Raw genomic sequence first — 10,691 nt, 5'->3', positions numbered from 1 at the left:
ATCACACCCGATATAGTCCCCCATCCCCACCTTGATTAAAGTCTTCCTTACCATGCTTTGACAAGTAAGAAAGATAAAGTTCTTGCTCCCATGAAACTTAGAGAAAAATGGGAAGGAAACTTTAAATTACTTTCACACTCAGAATAATGAAGGATAGTTGGAAGAAAGGCAGACAGGGACAACAGGCCCTGCCCTAAGAGGAAACCACTCTTTTTTGTTAAGATTTTATTTTTTTATTTGACAGAGAGAGAGAGAGAAAATACAAGCAAGGGAAAGGGGAGAGGGAGAAGCAGGCTTCCAGCTGAGCGGGGAGCCCAATGTGGGGCTTGACCCCAGGATGTTGGGATCATGACCTGAACCAAAGGCAGAAGCTTAAAGACTGAGCCACCCAGGCGCCCCAAAAGGAATTCATTCTTAAAAAGGAGTCCTCCACCCTTTCCCACCTGATAGGTAGATGAAAAAAACCTGAATGGATGACAGGCTCATGCAAGGCTAATCAGATTAAAAGAGACACCAACAAACCCCTAAAAACCCCTACACTCAGAAACTGGTGGCAACCCTCTCAGATTCCCTCCCTCTTCAGGAGCTTTGTACTATTGTTCAATAAACTTTGCTTTGCTGCCCACCCCACCACTCTTTGTCTTGTCTGCCTGTTCATTCTTCGAAGTGCCATGACCAAGAACCACAGGCACTAAGGGAAAAGAAATCTTTTATAAGAACACTTACTGCACAACATAAGAACCATGGTCTTTGGTCTGCACATATCTACAGATGGCATTTCCCTTATCCTTAGGCATTTCCCTTATCCTTATAGAGCATCCTGGAGCCTAACAATTATTTCTTATCTCCCATCTTCAAAGAGCAATGGAATCCTTCATATCAATGGTAAACCACATTCACTTCTCAATGTCCTTCCAATTCAGGAATCCAACTTGTGGAAAACAGGCAGTGTGGAAGTTTCATGGGTCATGATCTTTGAGAAAAGAGGTCATGCCCATTCGATAGTACCTAGCAAGAGTGAGTATTCAATAAATGTTAGTTGTTGCTACTGACGACCACATCAGCAAAAGAGAGCAGCCATAACTTGCAGGGATTCCCAGAGCAACTTTTAGGGGCGTTGTCACAGCTAACATTTAGACCTTCATTAATCCTGCTAAGAAAAGAGAAAAAAGAACTCTTAAATTTCTTGCAGGAGTTAGGTTGTGGTACTTCACTCCAGGCCACCATTTAAATGATGGCTTTCTAGATAAGGCGGGTTATTCATTCATGGCCCTTCTTAGTCTGCTAGTCCACTAAGCAGGTAAGGCAGGTAAGAAGCATTTAAATGGCTTATCTTTGGTTTGCTGAAATAACATTTCAGAATGCATTCTTCTTTCTAAGGGGACACAGTATTTTAGCATGTTTTTTTTTAGAGGAAAAGAGGACTTCCATTCCTGAGACCAAAATTCCTCTGGACTGCTGTGTATTTTGCTAGTTTGACCTGAGCTTGTTCTTTAGTAGGGAAAATCCACTAGCCAAGTCCACAGCTAAACCACAGCTCAAGTAGTCTCCATTACTTTGACCTAGAAACTGTAATTCAAAGCTAGTTTCTTTCAATTTCAAGGTATCTTTCCTGAATCATAGGAGAAAGCTAATGACTTTGAGCTCAAATGGCAAATGCTGATGCTGATGGCTTTATATAGTCCCCTGGGAACTCTTTAATTCTGCAATATTTGAAATTAATGCCTTCTGTCCTAAAGAAAATTTGAAAATTTCTTTTGATTAAAGCACTTCCTTTAAAAATTAAACTACCAAAAATAAATTCAAAACTTGATTCAGCCTTATAGAATGCCCCTGATGAATTGGATCTTATTTTCTAAAGGATGGGAAATAAAGAATAACTTCTAAGGCACTTTCATCTTTGGCACATACACATATCTTAATTACCAGATAACAAGTCAAGTATCTGTTAATAAATAATTAAATGAATCATGATACAGCCTTCACAACATATGTTCCTATAAAAAATGAGAAAAAAAATTGAATAAATCTCTATGTACTGATGTAGAAGAATTTTCAGGATTCATTAGGTGATCAAAGCCAATGTAGAGCAATGCATGTGGTATTCTACTTTTCATATTAACAAAAAGTAAAAATAGAATATAAATTTGTATTCGTTTGACTTGTATCAAGAGAAACAGGAAGGATAAGTTAAGAATTATGGGCAATGTAGGGTGAGGGAAATGGGATTGAAAGGACAGGAGTGGAACCAAGAGCTCTCTTTGTATAATTTTTATATAGTTTAGACTTTGAAATTACATAAATGTATTAATAAGAAAATTTTTAAATCTTAATTTTCTTGTTAGCAAGACATCTACATTCATGGACTTATAAGTCTAAGAAACATTCAAATAAATATATATAGATAAAACTGAGGGGCGCCTGGGTGGCTCAATGGGTTAAGCCGCTGCCTTCGGCTCAGGTCATGATCCCAGGTCCTGGGTTCGAGCCCTACATCGGGCTTTCTGCTCAGCAGGGAGCCTGCTTCCTCCTCTCTCTCTGCCTGCCTCTCTGCTTACTTGTGATTTCTCTCTGTCAAATAAATAAATAAAATCTTTAAAAAAAAAAAAAAAAAAAAACTGAAAAAATAGTTGATTCTGAAAGTCATTTAATGAAATTTTTCTATGGTAGATTAAATCAAGTTCTTTTTTCCCTTTTTCATTTAAGAAACAGGTTAATCCCTCAGATCCAGAAATAAATTTATTTATTTATTAGATCCAGAAATTTAGAAAGAAAGTATTAGGACTCTTGATCAGGCTAGAATTGGAAACTTTTAATATAATTAAAGTTCTGTAATACATCATCCTAGGGTTTATGAAGTGTATCACAGCAGATCTGAAATGGTTTCAAAGAAATATTGGCTGGTACTTTAAGTTTAAATTCCTGTGGAATAGGTCCAAAATTACCATAAAATTGAAATTCTTCCCCTGGAATTCACTGTCCATCAAAATTCCCATATGTTCATCCCCTTCTCTGAATTTACTTTTGCCTTCCTATTCAAATAAAAACCTACAGGCCACTCAAACCGTGGCTATTTCTCCTCCTTCCTCCTGTGTCTCCTTACCCCCTAGTCCCTAGACCTTGAATGCTTTCAGAGGGTAACTGCTGCAGAACTATCTCAGCTCTGACCTCTTCCCTGAGTTCCAAATAATTCAGTCTGATTCTTTAGCCTATATCTCTAGTTAAATATTAGAATTTCAAATTTAACTCTCCCAAAATAGAATACTTGATTCACATAACTACCAAATCTGCTTCTCCCTTTAATCTTTTTCATCTCTGTAAATGACTCTACCACCAGGTTAGTGTCAAGTCAAAAATCTAGAGGTTCACCTTGTCGCTTCTTTTCTTTTCAATAGCCACATCAAAACCATCAGCAAGTTTTATAGGGTCAGGATCAATAATCCATTCACTGGGGTGCCTGGGTGGCTCGGTGGGTTAAATCCTCTGCCTTCTGCTCGGGTAATGATCCCAGGGTCCTTGGATCTAGCCCCGCATTGGGCTCTCTGCTCAGCAAGGAGCCTGCTTCCCCCTCTCTCTCTGCCTGCCTCTATGCCTACTTGTGATCTCTGTCGGTCAAGTAAATAAATCTTAAAAAAAAAAAAATCCATTCATTGATAGATCCTCGCTCAAATCTGTCAAAATTTATCATCACTCCCCTGCATACTTTCAAAGTCCTTGTTCCTTTTTCACTAATGGTCTCCACTTTGCTAAATCCAATGCTGGTGTGGCTGAAAGATTGTTGGAGTCAGAGTATTAGAAGGAATGGAAAGATAGTGAATGAGATTAAGGATAGTTTGGCAATGACAAAGTTATAAAACTACGGAAATGAGTAGTTCCAAGGGAGTGGAGGACAAGATCATTGGATGTGAGTTCAATTAACTGAGAGGCCAGGGTGTTGGAAGGATTATTTGCAGGTATATTTCAAGTCAAGAATTAAGACAGTAGTGGAATTGGGAGAGAGTGAGCCAAGAGCTAAAATTTTTGAGAGATAAGGGGGAGTGACTCTAGTGGGAATAAATTGACAATGCAATATGGGGTAGTAGGGGATACGGTCTAATGACTAGATAGTGAAAGCTTTATGTTTTTAAGAATTTTAAGAATTCAGGACAGAGAAGTATTTGGAAACAGCTATGAGGATCACCCATCTTACCTCCAGGATCGATCGATCTATATCAGTATTCCTCCCCATTTTTACTATTACCATCCTACCCTACATTGTCTACGTTGTCTATCTTTCTCTCTCTCTCTCCTGGGTCCCTGCAATTAAGTTTCCTAATTGGTTTCCTTAATCCTTATTTACCAACATTTTATTTTCTGTATCTTTGATATTGTGATTTTTTACCTTGATGAAATTCACTACGAAAGAAGGTGCCTGATAAGGAAAACTGAATCCAAGATTGTGAATTCCTTGATGACTAAATCAAAATTGAATGAGCTTTCTGTATTCTACTCATTTTTTGCTTTTTTTAAATTATGATTTTTTTTTTCTGATTAAGCAATGTTGAAATCTCTTAGCACTATGTCTAGGAGAAAGATTTGGCACTTAAATGTCACTACGATTTTGGATATTTTTTCTAATCTGTATTATCAATTGTTTAATAACAATTGTTCTAATGTTTAAGGCATGGAAATTTTATTAAGCAAATTCATAACTTTGGAGTATTTTAAGAACTGTGCTCCAGAACAAAATTACATGTTCTTCATGTGTGAAACTGACAAAATAATATTCTAGAAATGTGTCCCACTGGAGCAACTAAAAGTATACACAAAAATTAGACTTATAAGGCTATTCCTAGAAACACTGTTTACACTTTTTTAAAAAAGTATAAACAAAGTGTTCAAAAACAGAATCATCTTAGACTGTTTCAAAAAATGCAGTGCCCTTGGGCAGCTGGATGGTTTAGTTGGTTAAGCTTCTGACTCTTGATTTTGGCTCAAAATTTCCCTGACTCTTGACTTGGGCTTGGGTCATGATCACAGGGTGGTGAGATCAAGCCCTGCTTTGGGCTCATGCTGGACAGACAGCCTACTTAAGATTCTCTCTCTCCCCTTACTTCTACACCCTCCACTCTCTAAAAAAAAAAAGTTCAATGCCCTGCCCTACTTCTGATCAATTCAGTACGGTCTTTTGGGAGGAGAGGCTCAGACACTGCCATTTTACAAAGCTCCTCCAGGGGTTCTAACATGCAATTATCAAGAGTGAATCAAGAGTGAAATTCAAGGTGAATTTACCCAGTTTTCTCTCTCTATACACCATCAATATGTTGAAAGGGTTCCAAATACATCTTTAGCCTGGATCACGGCCCTTTCTAACTCCATTCTTATCAACCTAACTGCTCGTTTAACACTGCTCCTTGAGTGTCTATCAAGCATCTGTAATTTAAGGTAAACTTTTCTTTTTACCACACTTCCATTCCACCCAACATTTAATTCTATCATCTCCAAGTTCAAAATATTTCCAGAATCCAACCAATACTACCCCACCTCTTCTCCCAAGTCATCTCTCAGCCTGGGTTTTACTGCAATAGCTTTTCAACACAGCTATCTGAGTGATACATTTTAAATGCAACTTAGTTTAGGTCTTTCTTCTGCTCACAATCTTTTAATGGCTCTTCATTACATAATAAAAGCCAAAGTCTTTGTAATGGACCTGATTGGGTCTCCCATAACTTCTGTGATTTCATCACCTCTCCCTCCACTGTCTGTGTAATTTGCTGTGCCCAGCCATTACTGGTCTTCCTCCTCTAATAAGCCAGGCCTGTTCTGCCTTAGCGACTTTGCAGGACCACTGCCTGGAAAGTTTTCTCAAATATTCTCCCTTCTCTTGGATTGAAATTCAAATGTCAGGATGCCTGGGTGGCTCAGTCAGTTAAGCATCTGACCGGCTCAGGACATGATCACAGGGTGCTGGGATGAGTCTCACATCGGGATCCTTGCTCAGCAGGGAGCCTGCTTCTCCCTCTCCCTCTGCCTACTACTCTCCCTCTTATACTGTCTGATAAATAAGTCTTAAAAAATTTTTTTAATAAAAAAAAAAAAGAAATTCAAATGTCATCTTATCAATTAAGTCTTCCCCAAATACCCTAAATAAAAATAGTATCTAACCTGAGGCGCCTGGGTGGCTCAGTGGGTTAGGCCTCTGCCTTCGGCTAGGGTCGTGATCTCAGGGTCCTGGGATTGAGTCCCACATCAGGTGCTCTGCTCCACGGGGGGCCTGCTTCCCCACCTTTCTCTCTCTATGCCTGCCTCTCTGCCTACTTGTGACCTGTCAAATAAATGAAATCTTAAAAAAATAGTATCTAACCCAATATTCTTTATCCCTTTTCCTTTTCTCCAGAGTATATGTTACTATCTGAAATACTATATACTTGTTTATTGTTATTATCCATCTTCCCCACTAGATATAAGTTCTGTGAGAGCAGGGATTTTATTTATGACTGTATCCCTAACCCTGAATAGTGTCTGATACATACTTGGTCTGTATGTATCAGACACTTGATGGTGAACAGTGGGGAGGAGTAGAGGGAGAAGAAGAGAGGAATCTTTTCTTTTTTTTTTTTTAAGATTTTATTTATTTCTTTGACAGAGAGAGAGATCACAAGTAGGCAGAGAGGCAGACAGAGAGAGAAGGGGAAGCACGCTCCCTGCTGAGCAGAGTCCCATTTGGGGCTCAATCCCAGAACCCTGAGATCATGACCTGAGCTGAAGGCAGAGGCTTAACCCATTGAGCCACCCAGGCGCCCCAGGAGAAAGGAATCGTTTTTTTTTTTTTTAAGATTTTATTTATTTGACAGACGGAGATCACAAGTAGGCAGAGAAGCAGGCAGAGAGAGAGGAGGAAACAGGCTCCCCGCTGAGTAGAGAGCCCCATGCGGGGCTCGATCCCAGGACCCCGGATCATGACCTGAGCCAAAGGCAGAGGCTTTAACCCACCGAGCCACCCAGGCGCCCCTGGAGAAAGGAATCTTAAGCAGGCACCACACCCAGTGTGGAGTGGGGCTTGATCTCCCAACCCTGAGATCATGACCAAAATCAAGAGTCACTTAACTGACTGAGCCACCCAGGTGCCCCTAAACATCCATTTTTAAAGATTTATTTATTTATTTATTTGACAGAGACAGAGATAACAAGTAGCAGAGAGGCAGGCAGAGAGAGAGGAGGAAACAGGCTCCCCGCCGAGCAGAGAGCCCAATGCTGGGCTCGATCCCAGGACCCTGGAATCAGGACCTGAGCTCAAAGTAGAGGCTTTAAACCACTGAGCCACCCAGGCGCCCCATAAACATCCATTTTTAATTCACAAATTGGACCTTTACAGTGTGCTAATTGACATCAAAAGGTCTGACATGACATGGTTTGATAGGTTAGCAGTGGGGCTATTCACCACATACAATTATATACACGTATATACACGTATATATATATATACACACACACATGTGTATACACCATATACAACCAGTTGCCCCATCACTGAACAATCTTGTTTAGGAAGCACAAAGAATTTAGTGATCTAAACCTCACAACTTTTTCTGCCCAGAGTAGTACCATCATCAGTCCTGTAGTCCTAACATCGTCTTGACAAGAGCCATGAGCACCTTCTTTCACATCGCCTGAAAAATATTTTAACTGGCATCACCTGCCCTATACATTCAAAACTAATTAGATAAAAGGCTGAAAGGGGCACCTGGGTGGCTCAATCAATTAAGCATCCAACTCTTGGATTCAGCTCAGGTCATGATCTCAGCGTCCTGAGATCTAGCCCTGCCACCAGCTTCCTGATCAGCACACGCTTGAAATTCTTTCCCTCTCCTCCCTTTCTGCTCCCTGCCCCGCCAAACGCCACGTGTGCATGCACACACGCATGCTCCCACCCTCCCTCTCTCTCTCTCAAATAAATAAATTTTCTTTAAAAAAAAAAGACTAAAACCAAAACTGACCTGACTGAATCATACATACAAGGGCTGTCTGTTAAGTAATGGATTGATTACATGGTTTGTATTGTGTTAGTTGTGAACAATATAAAGGGCCTTAAAGCTATTACAATTCATATACTTCCTCCCTAGTCCTTAAATACCTCCTCCCCACCTCAACCCCTCACAATTACATAAATACACCAAATTTTAAAAATTTCTAAAAAGGAACTGAACAGGGGCACCTGGGTGGCTCAGTGGGTTAAAGCCTCTGCTTCAGGTCATGATCTCAGGGTCCTGGGATAGAGCCCCACATGGGGCTCTCTGCTCAGCGGGGAGCCTGCTTCCCTTCCTCTCTCTCTGCCTGCCTCTCTGCCTACTTGTGATCTCTGTCAAATAAATAAATTAATTAATTAAAAAAAAAAGGAACTGAACAACAATATAAGCCTGGCAGAAATCTGAAATCACTCCAGCCTCAAACTTTAAATCATTTGCCCAGAGAGAACAGCCCTCAGATGACTATGACTCAGCATTTCATGGTGCCTGAGACATGAAGTGAGATAAAGGTCTTGTTCCCTTCATGGCATTAGCTAAATATGGAGCTAAAATGAAAGAGCTACCTTAAAAACACAAAGTCAGTAGCTGAAATGTTAGTGCTCACATGTGATGACAGGGAGGAGAGTATAAGCCAGTTGAAACACACAGAACTGTTCTGAAATAACTTGTTGACTTATAAAATTAGCAAATAACAATACTGATCACAATTAACACTCAGAAATGAAGTAATTATAAATAAATGAAAACAAAATTAAAATGTGAACTATGTTGCTAGTTTAGAGACAGGTAAAAAATAACTTAGAGCTAAGGAGAGAATTTACCCGGCTATTCACTAAAATATCTAAAATTGAACCAAGTGAGGACTTTTTTCCACTTGTTAAAAAAATTTAAAAAAGAAAGAAAAAGTTGAGTAAAACTGAAACAAACAGAAAAGTCCAGCTCTTTTTGACTCTTTATGAGCAGAAAGAAAGGTAAAATAAGGTAAACTACATAAAGGTTGCAATACAGTTTTCAGTTCATATTCTCATGTGAAGCAAGAACTGATGAATGAAGAAGAAAGTATGGTAACTGGCAAGCAGGGAGGTCTGGAGAGGTAAGATCATGAAAAAGGACTGAGGGGCATTCCACATAAGCAATGGAGGAAGCTGGGGAATTCCGCTCAGGAAACGCAGGTATTTAAATGAAAAACAATGAATAGACATATGGAAACAGCCTACAGGCAAATGGGCAAAAACCAATTGCTAAAATTTGGCTTTAGCTCCTGTTCCAAGTATGTTATTAACTCTTTTAATTCTCAAAACAAGCCAATGACATAAATACTATTAAACCTAACTTTACATGTGAGGAAATAGACTCCGAAAAATTAAATAACTTGCTCAAGGTCACATTGTTAATAAGTGGCAGATCCAGGGTACCAACCCACATGATCTAACTCCACCACCACTTTATACTGCTTTTTATGAATGTCTCAAAATGTGAAAAGGAAGTGAGGAAACAAATTACTGAGGCCTACTGCATTCAAAACCAGACCTTGTGGGGTACAGAAGAATGAATTTCCCTAAGTAATCTACAGCCTATTAATGGAGTTCAGACTCACACAAAAATACTGTTCAAATTTCACATCTGACACGACTAGGAAAGGCACAACAAGGGTAGTGGAAACTCATATGAGAAAAGTGGTGTTCACCAGGCTGTGGAATCAAGTAAAACTTCACTGAAAGAAGAGCATTTTGGATAGGATTTAAAGAAAAGGGAAGAGTTGGGTGGAAGGAGTACCATGTCTTCCCACCAATTACTCCCCAGAGTTTTCAGGATAAATTGCAAACTCCTTGGCAGGGTACTCAAGGCCCTCCACAACTATGGCTGGAGGAATGCCAAGGAAGAGAGATTATTCTGAGATGATTATGCTGAAGTCTTTACGACGAGTTTGCGTTCCAAAGGATAAAAACATCTTATTTTTGTGTCTCCATAAACCGTCAGGGAGTTGAAGGCCGGCACTGTGGCCTATTCTCTTGTAACCCTCCCCTCCCCTAGTCCAGGTGACTGTACATCACAGCACGTGGTGGGTGCACGGCAAACATTTTCTGAAACGAACGTAAATCGATGGGCATCAATCACCAGGTAACTGTCCAGCCAGGCTGCCTTATACCCTTTAGAGCTCTGGCGTTGGCTCATTTTAATGCTATAAAGTTAAGAGACTTAAACATGTGATCCAGAGGCAACGGGTCGGCCCTAATTTGGACCCGGATGCCACAAACCAACTGTGAAAGGTCGTTAAGGCAACTGTGAGAATCCAAACATGGACAAAGAATTAGATTACTTAATTTCATTAAATGTGGCTATGCCTTAAAAAAGTCATGTCGGGTATATACACTTATGAATAAAATGGTTTCCCTTAAAACACTGGAGACTAGGGAGTACGGGCGGGAGGAGACAAATGAAACAAAATCGGTAAAATGTAGCTAACTGTTGTACTCTGCGATGCAACATACTACTTGCTGTGATGGTTAAAAATTCCTTAATACAAAACACACACGACAGACAGAGACACAAAGACACACACACACACACACACACACTCTCTCTCAGGTGCTGTTTTTCATCTTAAACCCCGAGGGAACCAGACGCAGAGGGTCCACCTGCGGCATCTCGGATTCGGCGGACGACCTCTGCGGGGCCTCCCGC

The sequence above is a fragment of the Enhydra lutris genome, unplaced genomic scaffold (genome assembly GCF_002288905.1).
Source record: "Enhydra lutris kenyoni isolate GAN:26980312 unplaced genomic scaffold, ASM228890v2 scaffoldscaffold54, whole genome shotgun sequence".
In the NCBI taxonomy this organism is placed as follows: Eukaryota; Metazoa; Chordata; class Mammalia; order Carnivora; family Mustelidae; genus Enhydra; species Enhydra lutris.
The sequence above is the reverse complement of the archived record's forward strand: the minus strand, read 5'-3'. Positions refer to the sequence as shown.